Here is a 14874-nt window from a genome sequence, read left to right on the forward strand (position 1 = left end):
CCTGGCACGCTCCCCTACACCTTTCACCCCGTCTGGGGGAGGTGTGGAATTGAAATCAATACAGCCTATGATGATGTGACCGGAGTGGGACAGGGAGCTGGTGGGGGGGTTAGGAGGAGCAGGGAGCTTCTGCTTGATGGATGGATGGTTAGGGGGTGTGGGGGGGGGGGTGATCAATTACCCTGATGAATTGCTTTTTGGGGGTATTTCAGAAAGATTTAAGACAGATTACCGACTGAAAGAGTTTGCGCTTCACTGCAATTTGCTGGAGTCCGTAAAGATGGGATATTATTCACTTATTCTTTGTGGCTGAGATAAGAGGCTGGTCCCTCCTCCTTTCCAGAATCCTTTATTTTTCGAAAATGTTTAATCCCCCTATGTCCCCTCCCCTCCCCCCAGCACACATTCTCCCTCCAACGGATACCCCCCACCCCACGCACATATTATTCTCTGTGCATTTTAATTTTTTTTTCTCTTTTCCCACACCGTTCTCCCCGCCTACTCTCCTCGTTTCTGCCTGGAACTAGAATAGTGAAGCCTAGAAATAGTTAATCTCTCGGTGCCGCCGCTATGATTGGCCGCTGTATGCTGCGCTTCAGCCTCCTTGAATGAGAAATAGGGGTAACCAGGCAACTTCAGGGCTGTAGAGAAGGAGATTTGGAAAAAAAAGAAGGAGAAGAAGAGGAAGAATCAAAAGAAGAGGAGAGCTTTATGGGATATTAGAATCATGGATGAATTTTGAACGCATAGAAAAAGCAAAGACAATGTGATTTCACCTTGTCCGTCCGGCAAATGGAATTAACAAATGGATTTTCTTAGACACGCTTTCTCCCTCTCTGTCTCTCTCTCCCCTCCCTCCCTCCCTCCATCTCTCCCTCTCTCTCACTCCCTCTCTCTCTCATTGGGGGGAAAATAGAGCGCACAAATGAAGGGGACACAGATGTTGGATTAAAACGCATAAATGGGACGCACCAGAAAAGCATCCTCAGAGAAAAAAGGTAAGTTGTGGGCTTCTCTATTAAACAAATGTATGAAACTAGAGACTGGAGAGCTGTTTAAGGATGCAGGAGGCAGCGCATCAGCGACATGCCACAGATTTATGGACGGGATGCGTTTCCGTCTAATGGAAATGGGTTGCGGTCCAGTCTGTAGCCGAGAGAAGGAGGACAGACAGTCTCACACAGAGTCAGAGGAAACAAATGTGAGCAGAAATGAAAGCTGAGCCCACTCGTCGAAGGGTTTCTGTGGTGGATTTTAAACGTTTTGGCCATCTAAAGCGCAAACGCCGGTCGCCTGTCACATAACCTGCCGTCCCAAATTGGATTGCGCGCAAATAAGAAACTGACGTTTGATGCGATTTCGATGGCGTGACCACCTGATCAGGTCTGTTTTGCTTCAATCAACACGATGTCACCTTAATCATCCACAGATACAAGTATAAGAGATGGGTAAAAAAGCTCTCCCTCCCCCTGTGGGTTATGCCTCCCTGCCCAAATATTCAAATGAAGAGATGTTCTGCTGCACCGGCAGTAAGTCATCTTCAACGAGGGTTATAAACCGCTCCTATCCCAGGTGGATTGGGGGGAGTCATGACGCATATGGGTGATAAATGCATTGATTTGTGTGCGGGAGAGGTCAGAAAACGCTGCGCTGGGAGCGGAGGACCTGTGGATGTGGATGAGGGTTTGGATGATGGGAGCGCATGAGCGCAGCGCAGCGGCGCATCAGCCCATCAGCCTCGCCGAGCCAAAAAGAAAAAAAAAAGAATCCGTCTCAACTAGACCAGTGGACGGGTTTTCCTTCCAGTGAGGAGAAAGTTCACTGGTCATTGTGTGGGCTCAGCCAGTCCGGGTAATCGTGGGCTGGTTTTGAAGGGGAGGCGGAGCGGAGCGTCGAAAATGCGTCATTTCTGGCAGTTGCGCCAGTTTGGGGGATTTCGTGATGATGAGAGTAGCTTGGAACGCTGGTTTCTTTTTTTTCCCCCACTTTAAGGAATAAATAATCAAGACCAAAACTTTTGAAAATGTTGTAAATGTGGTTTTAGATTCTTTGCAACCATAGTAACCCAATTAAACTGCAGTATCAGGAGCAACCAGTGCAGAGACTGAGCATAATGTGAGCACACTTAAAACACTTAAAGGAGACGTAGTTTGACGTTTTTTCTTCCATTTATTTTATTTCATTTTTTGTTCTCCAGAAGATGATGCAATGTCCTGATGTTTTAGTTAACTATCTGTGGCATGTTTTTGGTCAGAATGCATGAACTCAACTCTCAATTTCACCAACTCTATTAAAAACAAGCTGCTTGGAGGGGTGGAGTTCTTAACTTCTTAATTCCCTCCTCCATGGGATGTACCTCTCTTGCAATCAGTGTTACAGATTGGCACTACTTCTGAAGTGGGTAGCAGGTAAAGTGAAAAAGGCCCAATTGGAAGTTGGGTCTGTGATGTAATACCACAACCACTCACTCATAGACATATTCTTAAACTGATGGCCTCAAAATGACAAAGTTTGCTTATAATGTACTTGAGGCACCAAAATATATATTTCATGCACTTTTCAAGCTTCAGTGTTAACATTTTCTCGCTCAGTAAACCACTCAAATTTACAGGGTTATGTGACATCAAAGACCCGGATCAGACTAGGATTATCTAGCATTCCCATCTTTTTCTCCAGTCAGTGTAACATCATACATGGCTTTGCCTTTGCTGCACCCCAGAGTCTCGTACCACAAAGCATTGACACCAATTTCTAAAGAAGTACCACCCACAGATAAATGAAACCATACTGGAACTATGGAATCAAGTGTTTGGTTACACCTCCTAAAACTAGCTGCCATGAACAGAGCTATAATGACATGGTTAAAAAGGGAGCTGTTGTACTTTACATCTGTGGTATTTTAAGCAAATATGCCACAAACATTATTCAGTAAAACCTCAGGAAATCATGTGGAAAAGGTCTCCATCCATCCATCCATTTCCTATACCCGTTTCATCCTTTGCAGGGTCATGGGGGACTACTGAAGCCTATCCCAGCTCATTACAGGGTCACAATATCTCCTTTAAGGAAATGTGTTTTCTATTCAAACTATTTTGTCACAAGATGGATGATAAACTTTTGTATTTTTGTATGTTCTGTTGTCAGTTTTTATGTTGTCCTTAGCTCTGTCCATGATTGTGACATGAATACCCAACCCTCCGTGTCTAAAACAGAATGTGAGCCAATTTGACCAGTTCTGATGTAAAGTTCGTTGCTGGGCCATATGTCTCTCATGATGCCATGTGTTTTCTGCTTGAGCGCTCGTCTAAGAGCAGGCCTGCAAGGGTGACCGCCTGTGCTGCCACACAGTATAGCAACGGTACAATAATAGTACAGTAACAGTACAGTAACAGTGCAGTAACAGTATAGTAACAGTATAGTAAAAGTATCAGTTTAGTAACAGTATAGTAACAGTATAATAACAGTATAGTAACAGTACTGTAACAGTATAGTAACAGTAACAGTACAGTAACAGTACAGTAACAGTACAGTACCAGTATCAGTTTAGTAACAGTATAGCAACGGTACAATAATAGTACAGTAATAGTATGGTAACAGTACAGTAATAGTATCAGTTTAGTAACAGTACAGTAACAGCATAGTAACAGTACAGTAACATTACAGTAACAGTATAGTAACAGTAACAGTACAGTAACAGTACAGTAACAGTATCAGTTTAGTAACAGTACAGTAACAGTATCAGTTTAGTAACAGTTTAGTAACAGTAACAGTACAGTAACAGTACGGTAACAATATAGTAACAGTACAGTAACAGTACAGTAACAATATAGTAACAGTAACAGTACAGTAACAATATAGTAACAGTACAGTAACAGCATAGTACCAGTACAGTAACAGTACAGTAAAAGTATAGTAACAGTAGTGTAACAGTACAGTGACATTACAGTAACAGTACAGTAACAATATAATAACAGTATAGTAACAGTATAGTAACAGTATAGTAACAGTATAGTAACAGTACAGTAACAGTGCAGTAACAGTAAAATAACAGTACAGTAACAGTATAGTAACAGTGCAGTAACAGTATAGTAACAGTACAGTAACAGTATAGTAACAGTGCAGTAACAGTATAGTAACAGTGCAGTAACAGTATAGTAACAGTACAGTAACAGTATAGTAACAGTGCAGTAACAGTAAAATAACAGTACAGTAACAGTACTGTAACAGTACTGTAACAGTATAGTAACAGTACAGTAACAGTAAAATAACAGTACAGTAACAGTATAGTAACAGTACAGTAACAGTAAAATAACAGTACAGTAACGGTGTAGTAAGTTACAAAAGGGAAAAACAAGAAAATGCTTGTATGTTGGTGAAACATCGTGGGTTCCCCTGCTGTGCAGGTGGCTGGTGCCAGTCAGGTCCTGCTTGTGTTGAGGATTGGTGGATGTAAGCAAAGGCCAGTATTAGCATTCTGACTTTTGGTGCCAAAGTTCACAGTCAACTTCAGCCAGCGAGCCAAACGGCCTCCCATAATCCCCTTACTGCGGCTGTTCTGCAACAGATCCTAAGCTGCACTCGCCAGCTCAGTGGTGGAGCACATGTGCACACAAACACACACACATGCACACACGCACACACACACACGTATAGTAGGCTACAATTTCCAGCTGTCATCCCAAGACAGTTCTTTGCAGCCCAGTGTGAGATGTGGGGCTTAAGATGGAGCCGAACAAAACACTGGAGAGCATTAACTTCTCCAGTAAGGGCTTCTTTGTTGGAACTCCCAGCGGAGTCGAGCCACTTAATTTAGCTTGTGACAGCAAATGTAACACATGGGAGCTATATCTCATCCAATTAAGACCGTACTGCCTTTTTCCCCTTTTGTGATAGCTGTGAAATGTTAAAAGTGGTTGAAAATGTCCTTTTTACTCGATCTAAGGATAGTTGCAACTAATCTGGAATAAGATATTCTGCTACTTGCTTTGCGGTACTTTACTGCATCATTACTTCTTGTGTTTTGGATTCCTGGAAGACTTGTGGACCGTCAAATTAGTGGTTTCTCGTCGTATTACTGAACCTCACCTGAATTTATTTAACACAGCTTTCTCAACCAGAGGACATGGGCTACTCAACTTAGCTTTACACCATAAGATACAAGATCGCTGGAGTGGCCTGAATCGTTTATTTAAGCCATTTTACTAATCTCATGAGGTCTATTTTAGGTCTGATTTTTCTTATCTGGTAACCTTTTCCCATCTAAGGTGCACTTCAACCTAAAACACACAGCAGGCTTTTTTCACAGGGCTCAAAATCATTTCATCGCTTGGTCGTTTTCCATTTCACCAAGGTCTGATATACAGCACAGATCAGGCAAATGAAATGGGAAGTGGACTGTATTTATGCAGTGCTTTCAATTCACAATTCAACACAAGGTAATTCAAAGTGCTTTACATCAACATTAAAAGTAGCAAGACACAATTAAACAGTAAATAACAAATAAAATGAAATAAAATGATAAGAAAAGGGGTAAAATAATAAAAAGCACAAGTTGTTAAAAGGTAATGACAGTAGAGTACAGCAGGTACATCTCATTCTTACAATGGCAAGAATTACGTTTCTATACGGTTAAAATGTACAAAGACCGGGTCAAATACAGTATTACAAAAGTAATCTGTAACAATTCTTACAGTGAATTAAACCAATTTGACAATTCTATGCTACAATGCCTGTTTCCAGGTCTTATTTCACACAACTGACGAGAATTACGTTTCTATACAGTCAAAACGTACAAAGACCGGGTCAAATACAGTATTACAAAAGTAATCTGTAGAGATTTGTGCGGTGAATCAAACCAATTTGACAATTACGTCACAATGCCTCCAAGAACTGTACACTACAAGCCACGTTCACTCGTTCATATCCAGTCATATACAGCACTCTCTTAGTCTGTAGAGATGAACACTGCTATCTGTCTAGCGAGTGTAGGCGGGCCTCTTCTGTCACGCAGACTGATGGATCGGAGGCAGCGTGGGGTTCAGTGCCGAGCTCAAGGACCACCTACTTTCAGGGTTGCTGCACCTCCTGAGCCTCACGTCTGTCAGCATGTGAAACCCCAGCCCTGGCTGGAGTGTTGGGGCTGCAGCACAGCAGCTACACAAGGCAGAGGAACCAGAGGGTGCACTGGTTGAACCAAAATGTGCAAATGTTAAACATTTCTGCGGGGGTTAAGTGCATTTTTCTCTGAGCTTGAGACTGAAACTACGGAAGTACGGAGTATTAGGGCCAGGCAGGAGAAAAATAAAAATAATATGGGCCCGCAGACAATAAGGAAGATTTATTCACGAAATTTTGACTTTATTCTTGAAATTGTATTTCAACATTATTCTCGACATGTCGACTTTTTTCTCGACATTTCGACTTTTTTCTCGAAGTGCATAATAAAAAAAAATCTTCCCCTCTCAAATATTTTTTGACAATAAGGAAGATTTTTTTTTCATTATACACTTCAAGAAAAAAGTCGAAATGTTGAGAAAAAAGTCGAAATGTCGTAATTAATGTTGAAGTACAATTTCGAGAAAAAAGTCAAAATGTTGAGAAAAAAAGTTGAAATATCGAGAAAAAAGTCGACATGTCGAGGATAATCTTGAAGTACAATTTCGTGAATAAAGTTGAAATGTTGAGAATAAAGGCGAAATTTCGACTTTATTCACGAAATTTTGACTTTATTCTTGAAATTGTATTTCAACATTAAACTCGACATGTCGACTTTTTTCTCGACATTTCAACTTTTTTCTCGAAGTGCACAATAAAAAAAAATCTTCCCCTCTCAAATATTTTTTCTCCTGCATGGCCCTAATACTCTTCTGTACTGAAACAGCTGTGAAAGAATCAAAGATTTTTATTTATTTATTTCATTTTTCCTGATTGATGCTTTCCCCTCTTGTTCGTCCTTAAGCCTGCTGCTACAGCTGGACTCCGGGTTCTCACCTTTTCAAAGAATGTCAGAGCTTGAATTTTGTGTTTTCATCACAGAGACAAGTATTGACAGATTTTATGTCATAGAATACTTGTGAATTGACAAGTAGCCGAACTTGGTGCGGGTCATTGTTTTTCCGAAAAACACTTCCCTGCAGTCCAAATGCAGCTTTCGTCTGCTCGCTAATGAAGTTGCAGCCCCTGGCAGCATCGGGTCAGAGGTTATCCCAGCTGTCTCTGCTGCACAAAAGAGAGATTGCTCAGATAGCGGTACATTGTAGGAAGCTGAATGATGCTCCCGCTCCGCCGGGAGTTTAATCAGCATGACAGGTGCATACATAGTTGAGAGAAGGAGGGCTGGGGCAACTAAATCTTTCAGAATCCAGGATTCAGTCACAAGCTGTGAAAGTATAAAAGGGTTATCAGTCATCCCCTGTGGAAAGTTTGGATAAAAGTTAAAACAGTTCAAAACAGAAAAGTACTGATGAAACCAGGTGAAACAGCAAACAGACCAACTACTAAAGTTTCTAAATGTTGTGTTTTAGACTTGTTTGCATGTGTGTGGGGTAGGGATGGGCGGTATGGACTAAAAAATGTATCACGATAATTGCATGGCATTTATCCCGATAACGATAAAAAAATACCAATTCAACTCCACCTTTTTAATTATAAATCTATCACCACATTCAGTCTTTGGAGCCCCCGAATCACTGCTCTAAAAGATACTAAATGCTACTAAACGTCATCAATGGGAATCTTTCTTTCTTTCTTTCTTTCTTTCTTTCTTTCTTTCTTTCTTTCTTTCTTTCTTTCTTTCTTTCTTTCTTTCTTTCTTTCTTTCTTTCTTTCTTTCTTTCTTTCTTTCTTTCTTTCTTTCTTTCTTTCTTCCTTTCTTCCTTTCTTTCTTTTTTCTTTTATTCTTTCTTTCTTTCTTTCTTTCTTTCTTTCTTTCTTTCTTTCTTTCTTTCTTCCTTTCTTCCTTTCTTTCTTTTTTCTTTTATTCTTTCTTTCTTTCTTTTATTCTTTCTTTCTTTCTGGCTCATTTCTTTCTTTCTTTCTTTCTTTGTTTCAGGCTCATATCTTCCTTCCTTCCTTCCTTCCTTCCTTCCTTCCTTCCTTCCTTCCTTCCTTCCTTCCTTCCTTCCTTCCTTCCTTCCTTCCTTCCTTCCTTCCTTCCTTCCTTCCTTCCTTCCTTCCTTCCTTCCTTCCTTCCTTCCTTCCTTCTTTCCTTCCTTCCTTCCTTCCTTCCTTCCTTCCTTCCTTCCTTCCTTCCTTCCTTCCTTCCTTCCTTCCTTCCTTCCTTCCTTCCTTCCTTCCTTCCTTCCTTCCTTCCTTCCTTCCTTCCTTCCTTCCTTCCATAAATAAGTCTTTACACAAAAACATCATCAACGGGAATTTAATTATTAAAATATTGCCCATTCCTAGTGTGTGGTCGGGCCTCGCTGTCCAGCTGATCACCCGAGCTTCACCTACGCTGAAGCCTCATGTTGGATGCTTTTTGGCAAATAACTCTCATCCAGAAAGAGACTGGATGATGGCTTAATGGGTTGATGTCCTAGAAAGAGCCGAAACGTGGAGTGTGGATAGCCCTCTGACGGGGCAAATTGAGAAAAACTAACTTAATTTACTGAACAACCTCTCAGTGGCGCCGACCAGCACTCACGCAAAAAATAACCTGAAATTGGAACATGCTTACATGAATATAGTTTATTTCAGATGGACGTTTTTATTTCAGAAATGAAATTGGAAATTGGTCCACGTGCTTTCCACCCGCCGTGGAATAGAGGACCCTAGTTGTTTTCCTCTTTCGTAATGAGTCTGCAGATTGAGGCGCTATTTCTGTTTGTGTCTTATTAAACATGGAATTGTTCAATTGTCTACAACATCTATTTACGCGAGCAATATGGGACCTTCTGTTTACGAGCATCTGGCCTTATCACAGCGCGTCAAATTTATTTTCACCATCATAGTTCACAATGAAAAGTGAGAAACACTGATGAATAAAACTCTGAATGATAGGACCAATTTGTCCGTAACTGTTGCTAATCAAGCCTGTTATAATCATAGCGTTTAATTCAGGTGTAATTTCCAGTATAGGCGAATGTAAATGATGCAAAGCGGTGTGCAGGGTCTATTGGACTCAAGTGTTTTGTGACAATCACACTGAGCTGATGACGAGTCGCCATGCAGCGTGTTACTGGAGTCAAATGGGGAAATGAATTGCCAGCACATCAAACACTGATTTCCGTGGGGCAGAGCTTGGCGGCCACTAATCCCTGCGCCTTTGTCCGTGACATATGGTGAGTGAGTGAAGTGTTGGGTGGGGAGCCAGCGGTGTCGGCCCGCCTTCCGTGTTTCGACCAGTTTCGCCGTCACTGCCCACCTCGCTTCCAGAGGTCTGCGCATCTTCAATGCATCCGTGACACCCACCGTCACGAGGGACGTGTCGCGTGCCAAACCAATGATTCATTAGGACTCAATTAGCTGGCAGACATGGGGCACCCTGCCATATGCCTCGAGGTTCGACAGCAGTCCACACCCACTCCCTACAACTGCACTCTCAACTGTCTCTGGCACGGTGTGCATGTGTGTTGCACCGCCGCTGCACCGACGCAAGGCTGCAGTCTGCTGCTCCTCTCAGAGGTGTCGGCTTTGTACTTTTAAAAAAAAAGGTCCGCAGTAAGGATTTATTTAGCAGCTTCTGCTCCCAGCCACCCACTTTTCTGAGCTGGGAAAGAGTCACAATGACCTTCAGCTCAACTTGCGTTGCGCCAGTTGGCACCATATGAATTACTCATTCATCTACTAAAGTATGAGACTGTGGAGCTGCAGATACTGTAAATCTTGGGAAGTAAGAAAGGCCCCGCTCGGTATTGACTTTTCTTCCCTTGCCAAGAGGCGGCATGTGCTGCCGACAAGATCTATCCGCCCTCAAATCTAGTTTGTCTTGTTTCCAGTGCCAAGGTAAAGGACCCCCCTCACCTCATTGTGCATGCACCACCACCCAATGAGAGGCTTCCAAATGCAGATATTAATGAAATAAGATTGGAGCAGAAAGCAGCCCTTAGGCCGACAGAGGCGCAAAGCCCCCACCAAGAAAAGTGATGTGATATGAGGTGATGTGGCATGTGCACATGCTCACAGTTCTGTCTAGAGATTTGAACTGGCAAATGACATGGATACGTGGATGATTGACCCTTTCAAGTTAACACATCTCATTTGCTTCATGTTTAATAAATATTAACATCCTGCACCGCAGCTGGAGCGGAGGGAATCGTGTTTTAGATGGTATATTTCTACTGAAAACATAAATCACGGAGTTCAGCAGCTGGAGCCGTCAAATGGGGGGGGGGGGCTACGCCATGTCGTAGTGTCACCCTTAAACAATAGCTGTTGCATACATGGTTTGAATTGTGACCATATTTTTTAGGATGGGAGAAGTGTTTAGTTAGGTCCACCGTACACTAGGGCTGGGGATCGATTCAAATGTCAAGAATCGATTCGATTCCGATTCTTAAGATTCAGAATCGATTATCGAGATTTGATTCGATTCGATTCGATTCCGATATTGATTTGGGTTAGTGTTATTGAAACAGTTTTTTGAGCTGTTGCATGAATTATATGACTGTAGTTATGCAAAATAGTACTACCAGGTCGCGGTGGGGGGGGCTGATATCCTCAATTGGAAGCCTTGTATAATAATTGTAAAAAGGTTGCTACTTCGTGGATTTCACTTATCACGGATTCTTTTTGGAACGTAACCCCTGCGAAAAACAAGGGATTACTGTAACTGAAATTTGCAGTGACGTAATGACGTGGCTCCCCTAAGCACCTGAGCTATGAAAAAAACAAACGCTTCTCAGCTTGTTCACTAGTTGAACGAGTTGTGAACCGGCACCAGCACTGGCCCAGAACCAGGTCAGGAACCAGTTTGGTGGAAAAGGGCTATGAGTGACAGAAGCATCATCCATGAGTGTGTCTGGATCCATGTTCTAGAATCCCTTACATGCACAGCTCGTTTCCACTTTTGTCTCGCCTATTTGTTTGCTACCTCCACAGTTGGAACAACAGCACAAAGACAATGCCCTGCTGTTCTGCCTCAGGACAACTAAACTACAAAAAGAGGCGAATATTTGCATACAAATCCAGCCTTGAAGATGGTGTGTGTGAAGGGCCTCAGCTTCACCTGCTACGCTTCATTACAGAGGCAAGCGGCTGGTGCTGCAGCATCAGAGCTTATAACAACAATCAGATTTTCTTTTCCTTTTTTGGGGCAAAGAGAAAGGAAAGAAAGAATCAAGGTGAAGGAAATCAGATTTTAGCCAAGCTTATCTGCTATAATTGTTTTACAAGGAGCAAGCGACTAAAAACTGAGGTAAATCAGTTCAGTTTTAAGGTAATAGCATTAAGTATGGCTGAAATTGGATTGAGAAGGAATTGTTGTTAAGGACAATTTTGCACATGGTGTATTCATTATGAACCAAACACATGTTTTCATGATTTGGAAATTGTAAAATGAGTGTAGATGTATAACGTCCCTCATAGGGTGCTGGCAGCGTAGCTTAGGGCAAACATTTTTTATATCCTAAATAAACTGGTCCAGTTCATGTTAAATTATTTATTGCAAATTAGCATAATCGTTCATTTTAGTTTATATTAATTTAAATCACATGATCATCCGTTTTAGAAACAACTGCAGGGAGTGAAACCGACCCAGCTCGCGACATCTGATGACTTTAATCTGAGAAATGTGCAGAACTCACGTGATCTCAGCTCTTAGACGTCCGGAGGCAACTTCAGGCACGTTCTTATGTTAATGCATCTTGGAATTAAACAAATGTTTAATATTACTGTTAATATTACTTTAGTCATGTGTCGTGCAACTTGTGTCATTCCATGATGGAATTCATGTCAACAACAAGCAGAAGAAAACGCTTTATCTGTAGAGCTCCAATATTAGTCTGCAATTTCAAACTCTGGTTTATATCCAAAGAACTGAGATTATTTCATTTATTAGTCTGTTAAACATCTTTCTAATGTTTTTGCAAAGTCGTCTTGTATAGGTACATATTAGCGTTTTATTACATGTTAGGTTAAAAGACGGACATGAGGCTCATAACCAGTGTTGTGCTAGTTACTGCAAAATAGTAACTTGTTACCATTACTAGTTACTTCATTGAAAAGTAACTCAGTTAGTAACTCAGTTAGTTAGACCAAAAAGGAATGAGTTACTATGAAAAGTACCTTTTTAGTTACTCTAAAAAAAAAAAATTATTTTAAATGCTCCCATTAATTCCCCTCTAGCCTTCATTTCAGCAGGTACTGTATGGAGAATAATACAAACTGTTGATCAACTTGACAGTTTCAATTGATTTGCATTCACATCATTGAAATCTGCTAAACATTATGGTCTGTACAAACAAATCTGACACAAACACAAAGCTATTTTTAAATGGCAATTTGTTTACAGTAAGTCAGCCATAAACTGAACAAACGCGGGATTTTTTAAAACATCATAGTCTAACAAAAGCCTTTTTTTCTTTCTAAATGACCTCTGAAATAAATAACACAATACTGTTAACAAGCTGAATATAGGCTATTATTCAGAATAAAAGTGCAAAAGTGCCGTCCCATTTGCCGTGTGTCGCCTGGGCATGCTATCATGCTAATTAGCTGCCTGTAGAAATAGGTAGCATGTTTTTCTTCCACACACTGTACCGTGCAATTGTTTTGTCCAGTTGGACCTGGCTTACAGACGTCCCTCGGTGAAACTCCACTGAAATGTTTTTGTCGTTGTGCTGCTCGACAAAACCGAAATGATAATATCTCCACGTTGCGAAACTCGCCTTGCTCTCTTGGCTCGCCATGACCGGTCATGTTTTTGAACGCACACACACTCGCCCACTACGTTTCCTCCGGTCTCTGCGTGTGGGGAAAAAAAGCTTCACTGTAGCCAGAAATACGGAGTAACGCTCAGTTTGGTAACGGTGATTGCGTTACTGAATTTAAAAAAGTAATGAGTATTAGGGCTGGGCGATATGGACCAAAGTCATATCTCGATATTTTCTAGCTGAATGGCGATACTTGATATATATCGATATTTTTTCTGTGCCATAATTGGGGTTTCCCCCAAAGCATTATAGCATAGCATCTCTGTTAGCTTAATTTTTTCTGAGGCAAACCCTTAAAAAAACAGTCAGTTTTAATACAAAGCCTCGTGCCAAATGTCACACAGGTTCCTTTATTAACAGAGGTCTGCACAATATCAAAATGTATAAAACAAATGAAATAAAAATAAACTGCCTGCATATATAGAATAAAAATGCTTCTTGAATAAAATAAAACAAATATCCCTTTCCTGCATAACAATTAAATTAAAATACACTGTGCAATTAATACAATGTAGACAGTAACAGGCAGACTTTTCCACTGAGGTTGACAGTTGTGCAAATAACAAAACATTTGTGCAAATCTCAAATAAAACATTCAAGTCAATTTGTCACAAAATAAGCTATATCAAAATTATACATTTTTTTTAATTATTATTTTTTTTTAAAATCGATATAAACGATATTGTCTCATACCATATCGCGTTTGAAAATATATCGATATATATTAAAATCTCGATATATCGCCCAGCCCTAATGAGTATTAGTTACCGCCAAAACTAACAGCGTTACTGTAACGCGTTACTAAATAACGCGTTAGTCCCAACACTGCTCATAGCAGCAGTGTGCGTTATGCTTGTGGAGAGGTCTGGCTGCATCAGACAACGAGGAAGATGCAATAAAGGAGGATGGAGAGAGCAGGGAACATGAATGAAAGATGAAAGACGGGCAGTACAGTGGAGTATTTGTAAGGAGACACACGGCTAAGGAAGTGCTTTTTATTGTATTCACTGACATGATTATAATGCCAGCGGTGGAACACAAAGGGATTTCTTCATGTGAAGGACATAATGTCTCATCTAAGGTGCCGGGGGGTGTGGCGTTGCAACTGTTCAGCGTTTGCTCGGGCTGTAAAGAAGAGCCTAGCGGGGGACGGTTTTCCCCAGGCCCAGAATCCCCTGCGGCACACCTGCTCAGCAGAACTGCAGAGGGCTATTTTTTCATCTTTTCCCCACTCACGCTGTTACAAGCTTGAGGATGGGTGTAATTACAAAATAAGACTGCTGTAACACACTATGATCAACGCAGCCAAACATGGTCCAGATGCCCAAAACCCAACCGTCTCACAGTCGGGTAGAAGTCGTTACACAGCAACGCATCTGTGCAGCAGCTTCCATGTCAGATTACAGTGTAGCAGCAATATTAAGATGCATAAGTGTCAATCTTCCCATGCATTTAGTGGAATCTGATCCAAACTATGTTTTTAAGCCCTAAACCGAACCACTGGAAGGAGAGAGCGAAGAGGAAGTGAGATGCAGTGCCGGATACTGGTGGTCTCTGGTGCATGAGCTGTGAGTCAGCAGAGTAGCAGCATCTTCCACTCCTCCTCGCCCTTAAAAGCCTCCCAATCATCGGTGTCAAACATGCACACATAAACTGAGCACGCAGTCACACGTGACAGAGCTCCTGCACGTGAATATGATCATGATAACGTCTGCAGATGTGGCTCGTAGTGACATCTGTAACTGTAACTTGTCAGCTGTGTCTCAGGGAAACGTTTCCTCGCTTAGCGCGGCCGGTTCCAGGATGAACGCGGTATCAGGCTCGGCTGCCGCCACAACAACCGGACGGAGAATATCAAAAAGGAGGTGCCTAGATAGGGTTTCCAACTCCCTGAATAATAAATAAGGGACACCTCATGGGCAGGGCCGGCCAACCTGATTGTCCCTGGCGTGGTGAATTTTTTTAGCCCCATTTTTTGTGAGTGAAACTATTTTTTAACTATTTG

At 41.5% G+C, this 14874-nt stretch overlaps 1 protein-coding gene across 1 annotated transcript in view; it reads left to right on the plus strand.

The window, feature by feature from the left end:
- Nucleotides 1–569: 569 nt before the first annotated feature.
- LOC133452259 (complement component C8 beta chain-like) overlaps nucleotides 570–14874 on the plus strand; it is a 119700-nt gene continuing 105395 nt past the window's right edge. Inside the window, exon 1 of the mRNA XM_061731479.1 lies at nucleotides 570–998. The gene's annotated coding sequence lies outside the window, so the exon portion shown is untranslated. The remainder of the gene's footprint in view (nucleotides 999–14874) is intronic.

This window comes from Cololabis saira, chromosome 10 (genome assembly GCF_033807715.1).
Source record: "Cololabis saira isolate AMF1-May2022 chromosome 10, fColSai1.1, whole genome shotgun sequence".
Taxonomy (NCBI): Eukaryota; Metazoa; Chordata; class Actinopteri; order Beloniformes; family Belonidae; genus Cololabis; species Cololabis saira.